The sequence below is a fragment of the Synchiropus splendidus genome, chromosome 13 (assembly GCF_027744825.2).
Source record: "Synchiropus splendidus isolate RoL2022-P1 chromosome 13, RoL_Sspl_1.0, whole genome shotgun sequence".
Taxonomy (NCBI): Eukaryota; Metazoa; Chordata; class Actinopteri; order Syngnathiformes; family Callionymidae; genus Synchiropus; species Synchiropus splendidus.
Genome location: NC_071346.1, coordinates 21416157 through 21434497, shown reverse-complemented (window position 1 = coordinate 21434497; position 18341 = coordinate 21416157). Strand labels below are relative to the sequence as shown.

Genomic DNA, 18341 nt, shown 5'->3' with positions numbered 1-18341 from the left:
CACAAGTTGCACTAGTTCTGGAAACCAGAGGCACTGGGGCACACCAGGGTCACAATGATCGCACGTCGAACCTGAGTTTTCAGGGACTCAGGGACAGGCTTACGCTGAATCTCTATTGTACGATGTGCTCCAACACCAAGCTGGTGTGCGCTCATGATTCCTGTTTGGACCTGGCTAGAAACAACCAGTGGTCCAAGAATCCAAGACACTGTCAGAATCCGCAGACCCTGTCTCCTTAGTGGTTCAAGCCCCGCCTCCACGCACTTGGCGAAGGTGTGAGGCACTAGAGAGTTGTGTAGATACACCTGACCCTCTAGCCCAAACTGGAGAAACTTTGTATGACTCGGCCAAACCGTGTTGTGGAAGTAGGCGTCTGCAAAATCTATGGAGGTCTTCCACTCTCACACTCTGACTCACTCCAGGAGTCTCCAGGTAGTCCAGAACCGCTGTCTGGTCATGAATTGGTTGAGGAGACTGAGGTCCAGAACAGGTGTCCACTCTCCTGTCTTCTTGGGTTCCAGAAAGTACCGAGAGTAAAACCCAGTGTAGGTGGATCGCTTTGGCACGAGCTCGATTACTTCCTTTGACAGGAGAGCGTGCCTCCTCCATCAGAAATGACCGCTGGTTCTCTGAGTTCACCCAGGTCCACGTGGTGTCGCAGAACCTCGGGGGTTGACTGTGAAACTGAAGGGCGTGTCAATGACTGAGTATCTTCTCGATCCATATGGGCAGGTGAGGACACAGGCTCTTTCAGTTCGGAAGATACTCTGTCAAGACAGGCGCCCTGAGCACAGGAGAGGACCCGCCCTCCGGGTCGGGTCCTGGTCGAAAGGGCCGTCGGTGCTCAGCCCCCACTCCTCTCGGAAATTTCTGTCCCGCTGGATCTTCAAAAACAGACTCGCATTTGTTAGGTGAGCCGTCAGAGGAAGTAAGGCCCCCAAACTTGTGATGACTTGTGTGATGAACTCGGGCTGCAGTGTACCTTGATCTGACACTGCAATTCTCCTGAGATGGACCCCGAGGGACCGGCCCAATCATCCTCAGAAAGAGATGACTCCGTAGATGACGATGTCCTACCTGCCTCTGAGAGGTTTGGTGGGCTGCAGAGTACAGAATCACAGACTGACATCGCATCAGACATCGCGTGAGGGAGCTGAGAACAGAGCAGGTCTGGCACGCTGCGCCTACTGTGTGACCCTCTGAAGAGGTGGCATTGGCGGTCCTGTGGCGACCCCTGCTGGAACGTGGCGAGTCTGAGAAATAAATAGAATTGAAACTCTCCTGACTTTTGGCTGGAACTGGGATCTGTTGAGAGAAGGGCAAGAGTTATTTGACGCCTATGCTTCTTATTGTGTCAAAGCTGAGGAAAAACATCATTTCTTAGCTCCAGAAACTTCCCCAGGGACAGTTCTGACGTCAGGGATAAAGAGGCAGAGAGACCGTTACTATACTGCTCGGACTCCTGAGACGATCTCAAGCAAAAACAAATCGCACTGACTGGAACCGTAAGAAAACGTGGCCAGTGATAAACCGTAATTTTGGGCAGAAAAGAAACAGGCCAGATACCAAAGTAATGCATCTTATTTTTTTATTTTTTTTCAAGTTAGACTTTGGTTTAGATGCATACTTTTAGATACAAAGTGCTTCCTACGCTTTTGGAGGGAGCAGAGGTGAGCGCAGCCGACCGGTCTCTCCAAGAGGAGCAGCGATGATCAGAGTGGCTATGATCCCCACGGCTGGGCTCTAACCGCCCCTTAGACCAGTGACGGTATTTCCCCCGGGCAGCGGCTGTGTGTGGAGGAGGCGCCGCGAGCAGAACAACACGCCGACGGACTGTTGAATCTCCAAAATCTCTGGTGGAGTAAGAGAGGTTCTGCGATGGATGAGCCTGTCCACAGAGCTCATAAGGAGCGCAATGATGTTCTCAAGCGCAATGAGCTGGTTGCCGACAACGTAGACACCATTCTACTGCGTGATGGTGGCTCTGTCAGCGGGTAGTCACTCCTCAGGGGGTAGGTCAAGCTCCAGGGGCGAGGGCATCGTGCATGATGGCTAAGTGAGAGGGAACGCTGCGCCGCAAATCCAAACCCTCCACCTTGTAGTAAGCGCCGTACCTGACCATGTGTGGTCCTAGTGCCAGTGGAGTTTCAGAACTGGGCCGGGAATAGTCTGGATTTCTTCCAGTTGTGGGCAGACAACATGCTGTCGTACCCTGTGAGTAGTCTCGCCATCCAACGCCAGCTCGTCGTCAGTGAAGTGGGATGATTCTTGAGCTGGCGGTGGAGAGAGAGCTCAACTTCGATGCGATGGGCGGCTGATGCCATGTAGCGGGGGTGACAAGTGGGAACTTGCGTGACTCCACCACATGGAATTCAGCCATCTCTGGGACCAAAGTCTCCGGATCCACCTCATAGCAGCGCCTGGCTCTCGTCAAACTCATCCCATGGCTTGGAAGCAGGGAAGGTGGAACGGTTTGACTGCTTGTAGGCCAGTCACAGCGCCCTATTCGTAGAGGTTTAGTGTTGAATATACTAGAAAGAGCGTTTTTCCGATAATTGCAGGTGAAATTTTCACGTTCTGAGTCCCCCTTCTAAGCAGTGAGTGAACAGTGCAGAAAACGCATTTTCAGCCCGAGGCACTGTGGTTTTGAGACCAACATAAAAATGTTGATAACTCTCTGAAACCACTTCAGAGAGGTTGAAATAGTTCTGCAGCTACTAGAATGACGGCTTCTGCTGTGAAGTCAGGTTAAATTTTCATGTTCTCAGGCATCCTTGAGCAGTGAGTGAACAGTTCAGAATATAATATAATAATAATATAGTGATTTCAGCAAAAAAGAAAGTGGGTTTCGGACTGGCAAAAATAAAATTGTTGATTACCCTCTAAAGACAGTTCAGAAATGTAGGTTTAGTGTTGTATATACTAGAAACAGTGTTTCTCCTATGGTTGCTGGTGACATTTTCATGTTCTGAGGCTATTCTGATCAGTGAGTGAACAGTGCCGAAAATGCGTTTTCAGCCTGAGAGAAGGTGTTTTTTAGACCGATAAACATAATAAAGTTGATAACTCTTTGAAACCACTTCAGACAGGCTGAATTCGTGCTGCACCTACTTGATAGATCCCTTCTGCTACAGTGGCATGTGAAATGTACATGTTTTGAAGCTCATCTGATCAGTGTGTGAACAGTGCAGAAAACGCATTTGGGTTTCGGAACGAAAACAAAAAAAAAATGTTGATAACTCAGAAAAATTTTCAGAACGGTAGATTTAATACTGAATTCATTAGAAAGAGCCTTTCTGCTATAGTTTGATATTTTCAAGTTCTGATACTTTTTTTTTAACGTATCAGAGCCTGAACCAAGTCCGTTTGCAACCTACACCAACACACAACCAGTGAAACAGCCAACTTGGCCAGACACAAAGCATCGCCTGAACAGGGACTTGAGCCTCAGATTAAAAGTCTGATGCTCTACCGACTGAGCTATCCAGGCTCCTAGGCAAGAGTCACGTGTGTAACCTGATGCAATGTGTGTGTTCCTCTGTCTTAGCCGATGTTTGTGGTGAGCACATGACAAACCTGATATCAGCTGTGTTTTGTAACTCGTGGCGACAAACTGCTCATTTTGCTCAACTTCCTTGAACCAGGTCACTTTCATCGTTAGGTCCCTCAAGGAGATTGGAAGACGTGACTTGTTGGTTTTAGGAGACGACATTACCTCCATGTTAGCAACCGTTATCTTGATACCTGCTCAATAGGGGAACTTCTGATGGCATTATGACATTGAACTAGGCAGAGTCTGGAGGAGTGTACACATTCATGATTCTCACTTTCTTGTTCCAGTCAAAACATTCCACCAATAAAACTCTTCCTGGGATTATTTCTCTGGATCTTATAATTTCCCAGGTGTTTTTAAAGAATATTCCCACCCTTGTCCCCACACAATGGACAGTCAGATAAAATATTCCTGAAATAGAAAAAGAGTGTACCACAAAACTCTTTTGACAGAGATGTGAACAGAGATCTAAACACTGCTGACAGGATCCTTGTTAGTATAGTGGACCTGCATGAGTACGTCCACCCGTACTTAAGAGCGATGGCAGCAGATGTTTTTTTTTTTTTTTAATTCAATCTCTGGCACTGCTGCAGGCCACACAAATAAGGATAACTCTGTCCCAGTGTTGCTGGTTCCCAACCCAGGCCGATGACCGTGACTGTTCTAAGATGATTTTGTTTTTACTAGTTACTTTGAAAGTAATGAGTAACTTAAGTAACAAAGTTACTTTTCAACGAGGTAACTAACTAGCTGTAACTAAGTTACTGATTTAAAGTAACTTGCCCAACACTGGTTACCAGTGCTCTACTGGGGAGGCGGGGTCCTGAGACGCTGCAGCAACGATGAAGGAGACACATGTGATACAGGTGATCCGAACTTCTGACTAGTTGCCATCCATCGTCTGTTCAACATGTTTGCATCTCCCTCGTAGATGAACATTGGACTTTAGACTGCATTTAAAAGGAAGATATCTTCTGATGGTCGCGGAGGACAAGTTCAGATCAGCTTGAGCACCAATGCTTGATACTCTCCTCACAAACAGAAGAGCTCCTCAGAACTAATTTTATAAAGCTGGCCAGCACAAGATATATAGATATATACATTCATACATATATCTGCATTTGTTTCTTTCCAAGACAAACCAAACTGTTTAAATATCAGGACAATTTATTTGTGGTTTAAAAGCTTCCATGGAGAAAACATATTTCTGTCCCTTCTTTGGAGCAGCACTTTATGTCACTGGAAAACAAAAATCTTATTATTTTTTTGTTTTTGATGCTCATAAATATTGTATGATGTGTGATGTGATGGATGTCATCCGATTTCAGAAGTTTCATAAATCTGAAATAGATAGTACACTGCTATCAGACCCGAACTAAAGATCTTCTCACTGGTTACACTGACACCAGCTGTCTGAGGCAGTGGTTGATAAGTTGACGTGTTTATTTAGACGGACACAGGTTCGACAACAAAGATATCAACTGAATGTTACAGTGCTCGTTTGGCGTGTGAAACGTAGCGGGATTTATGCCTTCTCTCGAGTTAACGGAGGTTTGGAACAGGTGAGTAATGACAACAATCTGTCTTTGAACAACATCAACAAACCATAATGATGGTAGTTTTCTGGGTGAAAACCAGGAATCCTGACCACTAGACCATATGGGACTTGTGGGAGTCTATGTCTATGTCTCTGTCTACGATCATGGGACAAGGGACTGTGTGGATATATTTATAATAATAATCATAATAATAGAAGTTGTTCACATATGTTCATGGAACGATGGTTAAGAGTTGGGGTCTCCAAATTGACACCTGATTGGTTAAACTGTGTGTGTTTGGTTGGTTGGAACAAAAACCTGCAGCCCTTTCTGGGACAGTTTGGTGACCCCTGTTTGAGAGGATTGGTTTTATGGAGATCAACATCATGTCTGTCAGAGTGAGTACATGAATGATGTTTTTACTGCAAGATAAAGCAGGTCTCGTCCCTGGGTGGGCTCAAACCACCAACCGTTCGGTTAAAAGCCGAACACGGTAACCTATTGCACCACGGAGACATGCTGATACAGAACAAATTGTGGATCTGTGAACAAAAGTTTTTCAGTTTTCAAGGATTGAAGAATGTGCAGAAGGATTGTGTGATTGAAGTCAGTGATAGCGATGTGTTTTCAGCAAAGAGAGAGTGTGAAAGAAAGATGGTAGCAGTACTTTAGGGAATAAATGAATAAAGAGAATGAGAGCAAAAGGTTCCACCATTTCATCTTTGAATTGACCAACACGGTCTTCCACTTCTTTGTCACAAACCTCATTGAACCGATCGCATGGACATTGTGTTGTCACATGGCTCGCATCACTTAGTCGTGTTGAAAAGCTTGTGTCCCAAAACAGTTGTACATAAATACCAATGGTGACAGTGAATCGCTCTGATGCTGAAATCTTGTCTCAGTGTTTTGCATTCAAAAGTTGTTGTCAAAAGCACGGATTACACATGTTAAGTCAAAGTGCCAGCACAAGGTCAGAAGCTCCAAGCTAATAGTCAACGCTGGTTGTCCTGGGCAAGAACCAGGAAAACGACAACCTATGGGACAGGGGTCCACCCAAAGGGGTTTATGGCTTGATCATGATCATGGTGACTGATCGATTGGAGCGTCCCGATGTGGTTCCCATACCAGGGGCCAAACTACGACACCATATGGGACGTACCTGGAATAAATGAGGAAGTTTAGGAAAAGGGTGATCACATCATTAACTGTAGCTAGGATTTGGAAGTGTAAAGCTCTCACAAAACAAAAGTAAAGTTTGTGATACTGTGCTTCAATATTTCAGATCATCTGTTCAGATGATCTACCCAGACGAGACACTGGAAAATTACGCCTGATGTTCCAGAATGCAACCAGATTCATCCAAAACCAACACAAACTTTTCACTTCACCAGCTTTCTACAACAGGTGTAGAGCTGTAACTACTTCAGGCTCCATGTTTGCAGTTTGGCTAGTCACAGCTTGGTGAGTCCATCCACTACTACATGCCTTTCCACCAAGCATTACAGGTTGGGATGCAGTCGAAAACTCAGGGAGAAGGTTAGGAATGAAGAATGTCACAGAGAAGGTCACAGAGTTTTGTGTTTTGGCAGATTTAACTGGTGAAATTAGTTCAAAGTACTCACGATATGCTTTGCAGGTGAGTCAGCGATTTTGGCACAATTACAAATCATGATGAAAAAAATTAATGAAGAACTGAAGGAAATGAATGAAGGACATTCTACAATCTTTCGGACTTCTGAGTCAGTAGGAATCCAAAATAGGCAAAAGAGCGACAGAGAGGGGCGAGCAGGGCAGACATCACAACATTTAGAAAATGAAGCTCAAGTATTCCAACCCACATTCAGAACACTCACACTGCTATATTTTGGCTGATGCATCAATTTATGTACAGAGTGGAACTGAGTAGATACATATCTTGAGCTGACATGGACTTAAAAAAATAGAGAAGCTGAGGGGCCGAACTGAGTCGGCCAAAAACCTCATCTCACCGCATGTTTGTTCATCCGCTATTTTCGATTTCTCTTTGTGACAGTGAATGTTCATTGACAGGAATCTGTGCAATGGTGTTCTTGTGTAAACTGTAGCTTCCTTCCAAGCAGTTGACCTGAGTTCAATTCTCAGGCTTTGCCAATTGTTTTTGCCATCTAACCATGGATGGCAGAATATTTGTGCCTCAACTGTCAACACCACAAATGTCCCATTAAGGCTGGACGCGGACGACCAACATGTAGGTCTCAATGGGATGAAACAGCCAAACGTGCTGACCAATTACGTCACAGAGACATGAGAATGAGGATCTCTACAAAAAGAGAGACACTTTGAGAGCAGGAAAACATGTTCTGAAAACCATGGAAATGGAGTGATGGCTCAATTGAAGTTAGACAACACACTCTGCTGCTTCATCGATACACATCTTGGGAATAACAACTCTGCACTTGTGATCCAAAGTTATTGACGTGACGAGTTACATTGAACACAATAAGAAGCCCTCCAAGAGCAGAGTGTGAAAAATTAGTATAAGCTCATGTTGTTGCTCTCCACGGAAATCTTTAGTAAAAGGCGAAAGATATATATACGATCTGAAGAGAAACATGAGTGAACTACTGACACTGAACCAGAGAAGGAGGTGTATTCTTCCACATCAACCTTTAACTCATCGTGTTGTTCAGCATTTCAACAACCAAGCAGTTCAAGACAATCCTCTGAACCATCGTTTCATTAACATCTGTGAACTGGTGACCGTCTTCTGTCGTCAGTGAACTGTTTTGCACACATATGAGTGATCAGAACACAAAAGAGAATTTTCCCGTGTTCTGCAGTCATCCATGCCACATTGTGCTGGTCTCGGTTGCAAACATCATCCAAAACTGTCGTGATGTACAGGAAGAGGGGAAAATGGACACATATCGCTCTGTAGAAACATACCATAAATAAAGGTCGTGCGAGGAGTCATGTTGCAAAGCTTGTCCCACAAAACAGTTGAACGTAAATGAATGGGATGGAAATCCATATCACTTTTCAAAAAGACAGTGCGCCTTGTTAGACTCACCACCTTCAGATTACTAGACTGACGCGCTGCCTACTGCGCCAACGAGGCTTGGTTGCAGCGTGACTCACCAACCCAACCAGGGTTGGTGGTTCCAGTCCACCCAAGGATGTGATCAGCTTGCAATTAAAATACAAGATTGCACTCACTGTTCCAGAGATGATGCCGATCTCCACGACACACATATCAATCTGTGTCAGAGGGTTCAAACTGATGCACAAGTGGCTCAGTGGGTGCAGATTTGTGTTCCAACCCTGGAAGCACATCGAAGTTAACCGATGAGGTGTCAGCATTTTTTTGTCTTCTAAAAGAAGAAGTGTGAAAAGTTGGGAAATGTCAGTGAGGCACACAGTGGTTTTTGTTGACATCATATCTTCATATCTTATTGCTTAATATACACAGGGCACACTATATATTGGCTGTGGAAACTACGCATGTCGTCGGCACATTAAACATAAATCTATATCATGAAGACTGTCATCAGTTGGTTGTGAGGCGTGACCTTGGCTGTGTCTCTCAAGCGACTCAGCGCTAGATGCTGAAACTACGTGTACTCAAAATGCAATAAAGGATCTGATCGCTCTCTGGGTGGACAACAAACAAAGAGGGAAGATGTCTTTGTATTCATCCAGTTTCTCTAAAACACACATATAGGTTTTCTGATCCTTGAAATGTCTCCTTGTACAACTTGTTCATCACCTTTGTGATCATGGTTCTTCTCCTGCTGTATAGAGAACATAAATAGGGCTCCTTGGTCGAGCAGTGTGATAATGGCTTGGGCTGCGAGAGGTTCCAGTCCTGGACGAGCCCATGATTATCATCTCAAGGTCACAGATGAGCCGCTCGGTTTTGGAACTTCTGTATCGGCCTTGTTTGAGATTAATCTTTCAGCTGTTACTATAATCCCCTTTCACCCCTCATTTCACTGCCACATCTGACATCTGACTCTCCTGGTGGCCCATTGCAGAGAATCACAAGAGGCAGCTCAGCAGTCTGAAGCATGAAGCAGGTGACCACAGAGCTGCTCAAAACACTGGAAACACATGGCCACGCTCTCATGCCTCTGACCACCTGTAGTTCATTGTTGAGTCCAATGAAAGATCAACTGTGTCGTCTGTAAACACCAATGTCTCTCATTGATCCATTTGTTTATGCTCCATATATTTAGCGCATGAGCTTGATTTGTGCATGTGTTGAGCGAGAGACAAAGACCAAATAACATATATTACAAACATAGCTGAGTCACCATCTATTTCAGGAATAGACTCTCAGTGATGAACACAATGTTCATGTTGTGGTACGTGATGTTTCAAAGGTCAATGTGATTCAAAGGCTTTGATCGGTGCTGAACATTGAAACTTTGCAGGTAAACTACTTTTACTATTTTGATACATTTTTTGTATGAATAATAATCTCAGCTCCAACTTCAGATGACTCACGCCTGTTTCAAAGGCGCGGTTTGGTGGCTCCTTCAAAAAGAATACACCTTTAATCTGCTTCCTTAATCTGCCTGTAATTTGGATCCGTTTCAATCAGGAAGATGGAATTGAGAGAGAAAGGCCTTGAATCCTTGCTGGAGAAACAGACACTGTTGTGACAAGTCCAACGCCAGCTTGCTATATGATAATATCACCTGAAATGTATGAATAATAAGTCCTGCAACTGGCCGGTTAGCTCAGATGGTTAGAACGTGGTGCTAATAACGCCAAGGTCATGGGTTCGATCCCCATACTGGCCACTGTGACATAAAGCTTTAAGGTATTTCTGTTATTTTATCCTGTACATGTGCAACTTCCCCCATTTCATCTCTGTTATTCAATGCTCATGCCTCAGTGAAGCTTCTCATAGAGGAAATGCCTCTCCTCTTCTGTATTTGCCTGACACCAGCCCCTGAGATCACATGCCTCATGCTCCACTGACTAACTGTTTTATTGACAGGATATTGCACATCCCAACCTTAAAACTGATCTGAATTCAGGCTAAATATGAAAGAAAACATATAGAGCTTTCTGGATCGCTTTTTTGTGTAGTAGTTCACTTCAAGTTTGACTTTTTTACTGTGTGTATTGGATGAGTATAAATGAATGAGTTCTTTTATTTTATATTTTGCAAATAAGGAGTTTGATATTGAACATTTCTTTTTGTGTAAAATGGCTTCACAGAAAAAAATCAAAATCAATCAAATGTCAACAAACTGAGTTGAACACAGCTTTGTTTTATTGCAGAGATGAATTATAATATGCAAGGACCTTTGCTCTGTTAAACAGGTAGGTGACTCTTGAACGAGCAGTTGTGGTGCACTGATAACTGTTTGTTCACAAAGGAGAGGCTTCATCTGCGACAAAAACATGTGGTCTGTGCCAGTGGTCCTCTGGTCAGCTCCTGGAAGTGGACGGTCTCACCAACACTGAAGCAGTTGGTGATGAGTCTTCTGTTACAGAATTTCTGCAAAATATAAACCATACATGGATATGTAAACATATATATGTAGGTGATAATTTAACAAAGTATATATCAACCATACAACAGCACATCAACTCACAGGATAAATAGATTTAACACAATGCATTTAACTGTTGTATTAAATGATCACCACAAAGTTCTGTAAACTGTTTGAGGTATGTTTCCACGGAGCGATATGTGTCCATTTTCCCCTCTTCCCGAACATCAGGAAAGTTGTGGATGATGTTTGCGACCGAGACCAGCACGATGTAGGATGGACGACTCCAGAACATGAGACAATTCTCTTTTGTGTTCTGATCACTTATATGTGTGCAAAACAGGTCAATGACAACAGAAGACGATCACTAGTTCACAGATGTTATTGGAACGATGGTGCAGAGGATTGTCTTGAAGTGCTGGTTTGTTCAAAGGCTGAACAACACCATGAGTTAAAGGTTGATGTGGAAGAATACAACTCTTTCTCTGGTTCAGTGTCAGTAGTTCGCTCATGTTTCTCTTCAGATCGTATAAATCTTTCGCCTTTTACTAAAGATTTCCATGTAGAAGAACAACATGAGTATTTACTAATTTTTTGATGCCCAGCTCTTGTAGGGCTTCTTATTGTGTTCAATGAAACCTGTCTGATTAACGACTTTGGATCACAAGTACGGAGTTGCTATTCCCAAGATGTGTGTCGATGAAGCAGCAGAGTGTGTTGTTTAACTTCAATTGAGCATTCACTCCATTTCCATGGTTTTCAGAACATGTCTTCCTGCTCTCAAAGTGTCTCTCTTTTTGTAGAGATCCTCATTCTCATATCTCTGTGACGTAATTGGTCAGCACGTTTGGCTGTTGTGGGAAAGGCTGGTGGTTAGAGACCACAGGTGTTCGGTTGGTAATTTCACAGTGCTGTCAGCCCGTACGTTTGCCAGGGGACTGGAATTTTTTGATTTCTGCATTCAAAGGGTTTCACCCAATACTTTGAAGAGACTTCATGAAAAGATCAGACCCTGCCTTGAATTGTTGGACTGTCACAGCATACAGTCTGGTTGAACTCCAGTCAGCTGAATACCAATGCAGTCACACACACTCTGTTACGTGACGGTTCCACAGAGCGATTCCTGGTGGGCACAACATCACTTCATGCGGCGTATTCCACCTCAAGGCACAACACTATTGTCATGTGACAGTTCTGCATACTCAAAATGACCAAAGCATCCTAAACACACACCAACGTTATTGGTTGGACTTGAACCTATGTGGGTACAACCCAATGGATTTCTAGTCCATCGCCTTAACCACTCAGCCACAACAACACTGTTACTCAGCCACTTCATCAGGAATTTAGTTTTGGGTGAATTAGAAATCAGTTGATCACATCATCTCTTCCTCATCTTTCAAGCAACAATGATGATGGCTGCCTTTCAAGCACTTGACCTGGGTTCGATTCCCAGCCACTGCACGTAGCCCATTCCATTCACTCGTGATTCAAAGAACTGGTTTCTTCTGACCATTCACAAATCCACTGAAGGCACGAGTGATGAAGGCCATGGAACTGAAATCCATTGGGGATTTCCCCCGTAGCTTCGAGTCCTTCCAACAACGCAAGGCAGACATTGATTTTTATCCCATTGAGACCTATGTGTTGGTCGTCCGTGTCCAGCCTTAATGGGACATTTGTGGTGTTGACAGTTGAGGCACAAATATTCTGCCATCCATGGTTAGATGGCAAAAACAATTGGCAAAGCCTGAGAATTGAACCCAGGTCAACTGCTTGGAAGGAAGCTACTGTTTACACAAGAACACCATTGCACAGATTCCTGTCAAGGAACCTTCACTTTCACAAATTGACAATAGCAGATTTTCAAACATGCGGTCGACTCAGTTCGGCTCCTCAGCTTCTCTATTTCTTGAAGTCCATGTCAGCTCAAGATATGTATCTACTCAGTTCCACTCTGTACATAAATTGATGCATCAGCCAAAATATAGCAGTGTGAGTGTTATGAATGTGGGTTGGAATACTTGAGCTTCATTTTCTAAATGTTGTGATGTCTGCCCTCCTCGCCCCTCTCTGTCGCTCTTTTGCCTATTTTGGGTTCCTACTGACTCAGAAGTCTGAAACGTTGTAGAATTTCCTTCCTTCATTTCCTTCACTTCTTCATTAATTTTTTTCTTCGTGATTTGTAATTTTGCCAAAATCGCTGACTCACCCGCAAAGCACACAGTACTTTGAACTAATTTCACCAGTTAAGTCTGGCAAAACACAAAAATCTGTGACCTTCTCTGTGACCTTCTTCATTCCTAACCTTCTGCCTGAGATCGACACAGTTTTCAACTGCATCCCAACCTGTAATGCTTGGTGGAAAGGCATGTAGTAGTGGATGGACTCACCAAGCTGTGACTAGCCAAACTGCAAACATGGAGCCTGAAGTAGTTACAGCTCTACACCTGTTTCAGAAAGCTGGTGAAGTGAAAAGTTTGTGTTGGTTTTGGATGAATCAGGTTGCATTCTGGAACATCAGGCGTAATTTTCCAGTGTCTCGTCTGGGCAGATCATCTGAACAGATGATCTGAAATATTGAAACACTGGATCACAAACTTTACTCCAGTTTTATGACAGCTTTACACTTCCAAATCCTAGCTACAGTTAATGATGTGATCAACCTTTGCCTCAACTTCCTCATTTATTCCAGGTACGTCCCATATGGTGTCGTTGTTTGGCCCCTGGTATGGGAACCACATCGGGACGCTCCAATCGATCAGTCACCATGATCATGATCAAGCCATAAACCCCTTTGGGTGGACCCCTGTCCCATAGGTTGTCGTATTCCTCGTTCTTGCCCAGGACAACCAGCATTGACTATTAGCTTAGTGCTTCTGACCTTGTGCTGCCACTTTGACTTAACATGTGTAATAAGATTGACAGAGATTTGAATGCAAAACACTGAGACAAGATTTCAGCATCAGAGCGATTCACTGTCACCATTGGTATTTATGTACAACTGTTTTGGGACACAAGCTTTGCAACACGACTAAGTGATGCAAGCCATGTGACAACACAATGTCCATGTGATCGGTTCAATGAGGTTTGTGACAAAGAAGTGGAAGACAGTGTTGGTCGATGCAAAGATGAAATGGTGGAACCTTTTGCTCTCCATCTCTTTATTCATTTATTCTCTAAAGCACTGCTACCATCTTTCTTTCACACTCTCTCTTTGCTGTAAAACACATTGCTATCACTGACTTAAATCACACAATCCTTCTGCACAATCTTCAAACCATGAAAACTGAAAAACGTTTGTTCACAGATCCATATATTCTTGTGTATCAGCATGTCTCGATGGCGCAATGGGTTAGCACGTTCGGCTGTTAACCGAAAGGTTGGTGGTTCGAGCCCACCCAGGGACGAGACCTGCTTTATCTTGCAATAAAAACTTCATTCATGTATTCACTCTGACAGACATGATGTTGATTGAAAAAAAAGACAATCCTCTTCAACAGGGGTCACCAAACTGTTCCAGAAAGGGCTGCAGGTTTTAGTTCCAACCAACCAAGCACACACAGTTTAAGCAATCAGGTGTCAATTTGGAGACCCCAACTCTTAACCATCGTTCCATGAACACATGTGAACCTGGGATCGTCTTCTGTTATTATGATTATGATTATAAATATAATATCCAGACAGACAGTCCCTTGTCCCATGATCATAGACATGGTTCATCATACCTGAAGCTGTGTGTGCATGGTACTACTTGTGCTATTTGAGTGTTTTTACAGATATATTTGACAGTTGAAATCTGATCTGAACTGCTGAATGTGTTCCATTTTGCCGAAATCGCTGACTCATACAAGTTCTAAATGGTCTAGTGGTCAGGATTCCTGGTTTTCACCCAAGCGTCCCTGGTTCGACTCCCGTTATGGGAAAACTACCATCATTGTGGTCTGTTGCTGTTGTTCAAATGCATTGCAACTATTTCATCATCCACTTTCTAGAAGACAGATTGTTGTTGTTGTTGTTACTCACCTGTTTCAAACCTCTCTTTACTCGAGAGAATGCAGGTTGCTTCTCTCAGGTTGAAAACGAAGCAGCGTTCTCCAGACAAGAAGGACCACCTTACCATGCAGCTTGTCAACTGGACCTTCTCCTGGTCCTCCAGAACCTCGCCAACAACATGACGTTCCTGTACAAGGCAGTGTTTGAACAGATGGGCTAAGTCGAGGAACGACTGTGTACCCAGGCGTGTGTTATTTGAATCTATTTTATGGTGTCATCACTGTAAATTAACTTTTGGATTTTCTTTTGTTGTACAACTGAATTATTTGACATTCAGAGTTGTTTGAAACTGACAGACTGTAGAATGTAACAAGTTAATTGAAATTTTGCACATCTTCTGGCCTGCTTAGGTCAGGTTTTTTTGGAGTTCAGATCAAAGGATTCCTGATACGTCGGGTTGGATCGACATCCTACCATCCTACCACAGAGACAGCAGTGTGTCAAGACTGCACCACGTGAGGAATTCCCAGTGTGCACTGGGTGGCGAGCCACAGGAACCAGAGGAAAAGAAGATTCATCCACAAGATTGGAGTCGACGACCACATTCCCACTTGGCAAGTGGTGGGATAGGACCAAGCACATTTGTTCATATATGGGCCCCAATGTTACAAACTTTGGGGAGGGAAACAAGGGTTTTTTTTTCTTTTTTTTTGGCGCCTTTTGTTTTGGTAATTTTCCATATATTTTTCCTTATACAATTATGTTCTATTGCTATGTTGAATTCACCAAAGCTCTGTGAAAGTTTGTTTTCTTTCTGATTTGTTCACTAAAAGATTGACAAACATTGTTGTTGTTTTTTATTGAGGTGTACCACTGGCTATAACAAGCTGAGGTTTTCTTATCTGGTCCATTATCATTATTATGCAAGAGTTTAACTGTTTCCCACTTCAAAAAGGGTAAGAAGGGTTACAACCCCATCTGAACCCAGTTAAGATTGAAATTGGAATTTGCCCCTGCAGCCAAAAAAATAATTCAAACTAAAAATCTACCTGAGGAAAGAAAATTCTGTTGATCAACACCCGCGATAGGACTGTAAGCCACGGAGGAGGCTTTCATGTTTCATGAGGAGGAGCCCAGTCACATAGGGACTGTAATGTAAAGGGAATAATATATGACAGAACCTAAGCCTAGAATTCTGTCACTCATCAGGCCTGCTAATGTGTTTTGAGCGGCTCCCCTGCTGCAGCAGGGAAAAATGTCTCACATGGTTAGCAGAGGTGTTCACTGCCAAGACACACGGAACAGTGGAGAGTGTGTGTTTAAGGTGGAGCTCTCGTGGAGGTGTGTCGCTCTTTCCAAAATCCCTCAGGGCGGAATGTGACACAACTGTACTTGCTAACTGAAGAGAAACACAAACTCGACGGTGAAGAAAGGGATCCGCCGTGCTCAGCGACACATTCCAGGAAGAAACATTAGGGAGTTCCACTACCTGGAGCCGTTTTAAAGGAGATAACTACTGTGTTTAACAGACACACGTTCAGGTGTTTTGACGGGGTGGCTGCCTTATACTTTACTTTACTATATTTGCCATATTTGACGAGAAACCTGGTCTTATAACCACAGTTAGGATCAGTCCTCAATCCTCATCTGCCCTGCTTTACTCTCAAATAAAGCTTTGATGGCACCAACTTGACAACTCTTCAGTCCTAAACTGAAGTCACAGAGAGCAGAGAAGTATGGTAAGGTAAGGTAACTTTATTGTCAAATATGCTACAGTACGAGACATATAGCATGGATGAAATATCTGTTCTCACAGACCTGGACACGACATACAATCACAGACGAACATAAAGATCACAGACACCACATAAAGATCACAGACAGCAGGATACATGCAACAAAATCGTCACATCAGTCCATCAACCACCGGGAGGAGCACCTAGCTCATGGCAGCATGGCAACATCCTCTGCCCCTGTGGATGGAGCCAAAAGTGCCTGGTGCAGACCCGGGGGCAGAGTAGGAAGGGAGTTCAGCATCATGACAGCCTGGTGGATGAAGCTGTCTCTCAGTCTGCTAGTTCGTGCCCGGTGACTCTGGAACCTTCCCCCTGATGGTAGCAGCGTGAAGAGGCGGTGCGACGGGTGGGTGGGGTCTCCTGCGATCCTCAGGGCTCTCCGAGTGAGGCGAGCCTTGTAGATGTCCAGGAGGGATGGAAGAGGGACCCCGATGATCTTCTCAGCAGTCTTCACCACGCGCGGCAGGGTCTTGCGGCAGGCGATGGTACAAGAGACGAACCACACTGTGATGCAGCTGGTCAGAACACTCTCAATCGTGCCTCTGTAGAAGGTGCACATGATGGGGGACGGAACTCCGGCTCTCTTCAGCTTCCGCAGGAAGTACAGGCGCTGCTGGGCTTTCTTGGCCAGTGCCGTGGTGTTGGTGTTCCAGGTCAGGTCCTGGGAAATGTGAACACCCAGGAACTTGGTGCTGGTGACCTGCTCCACTGCAGCACCAGCGATGAGAAGCGGGGGATGCAGGACAGGTCGTCTCCTGAAGTCCACCACCATCTCCTTGGTCTTCTCCACGTTCAGGCGAAGGTTGTTGTCATCGCACCACTGGACCAGGCGGCACACCTCGCTCCGGTAGTTGGATTCGTCGTCGTTCCTGATGAGGCCCACCACAGTTGTGTCATCAGCAAACTTAATGAAGAGGATTGAGTCAGACACAGGTGCACAATCATGCGTTAGCAGAGTGAATAAGAGAGGACCCGGAGGTATTCCTGCCAACTCGAAGAAAGATGAAACTAGAGATGAAACTAAAGATGAACTAGAAAGATGTCTTTATATTGATCAAGGGTAAAAAAAAATGACGAAATAATATGGAGTTTAAAACTAACACAAATAAAGTGTGACGAAAGAAGCTGTACAGTATGTTTCCAAATAAACATGTTTGACAGTAAACTCACTTCCAAACAATCACATTCCTAGCAGCAATGAATGAGTGAAAGACAAATACCAGCTGAAGTCTTCTTCCATTTCTTAAGGTGCACATCAAAGAATAACATCCCTGAAAATGAGTGAACTGACCTGAGACACTTCTACGAACCACACAGCAGAACTAGCTCTTCCTACCTGGCCTTCAGCTCCTTGTGCTCCTCCCTCAGCTTGCTGAGATCCAGCTGCAGGCGGGCCCGCTCACTGCGGGCATTGGCCAGCTCAGTCTCGTAGGCGGACTTGATCCCGCTCAGGTCGCGGCTGACCAGAGACTCGGACTCTGTGATGCGCAGTCGTAGCCCGGGGTTCTCTGCCTCCCGGGAGCGCACCTTATCAATATCGATGGCCAGCCGGTCGTTGAGGTTGCCAAGGTTCTCCTTCTCCTGCTGTCTGGTGATGCAAGTAGGGGAAGTGGCACCGCGTTTTTTTTGGCCCGGCGTTTCCATTTTTTTCCACTTTTAGAGAGGGTGACTGTCTGCGGGAAAAGAATGAAAAGGGGTCAGGGTTGGCACTGGACAGTATTGAAATCTTCACAACCGTATTGCTAACTAAACACCCGTACAAGCTAACGTGAGACACAATTTGTTTTTAGTCTCTGTCCTCCGGATGTTTTAACAGCTCAGCATGTTGTCCAGCAGGTCTCAGGTGGCTTTCTCCAAAAACTACAGCCTACATATACATGTACATTGTCTGGCCCATTATCACTCTGGAAAATACGAAATATTTTGCTGTGTCATCTCAGGTCGATGCTATGCTAACTACTCACTAGCT

The 18341-nt window shown here is 44.4% G+C and overlaps 4 non-coding genes across 4 annotated transcripts; 3 read left to right on the top strand and 1 right to left on the bottom strand.

Annotated features, from left to right (window-relative positions):
- Positions 1-7579: 7579 nt before the first annotated feature.
- On the bottom strand, positions 7580-7692 carry LOC128770164 (U5 spliceosomal RNA). Its single transcript, XR_008416483.1, has one exon. It is a non-coding gene; the product is annotated as a U5 spliceosomal RNA (small nuclear RNA).
- Positions 7693-9804: 2112 nt separating this feature from the next.
- trnai-aau (transfer RNA isoleucine (anticodon AAU)) lies at positions 9805-9878 on the top strand. The gene has a single exon. It is a non-coding gene; the product is annotated as a tRNA-Ile (tRNA).
- A 1207-nt stretch (positions 9879-11085) lies between these two features.
- Positions 11086-11198, top strand: LOC128770178 (U5 spliceosomal RNA). The gene has a single exon (XR_008416496.1). It is a non-coding gene; the product is annotated as a U5 spliceosomal RNA (small nuclear RNA).
- Positions 11199-13916: 2718 nt separating this feature from the next.
- trnan-guu (transfer RNA asparagine (anticodon GUU)) lies at positions 13917-13990 on the top strand. Its single transcript has one exon. It is a non-coding gene; the product is annotated as a tRNA-Asn (tRNA).
- The last annotated feature ends 4351 nt before the right edge of the window (positions 13991-18341 follow it).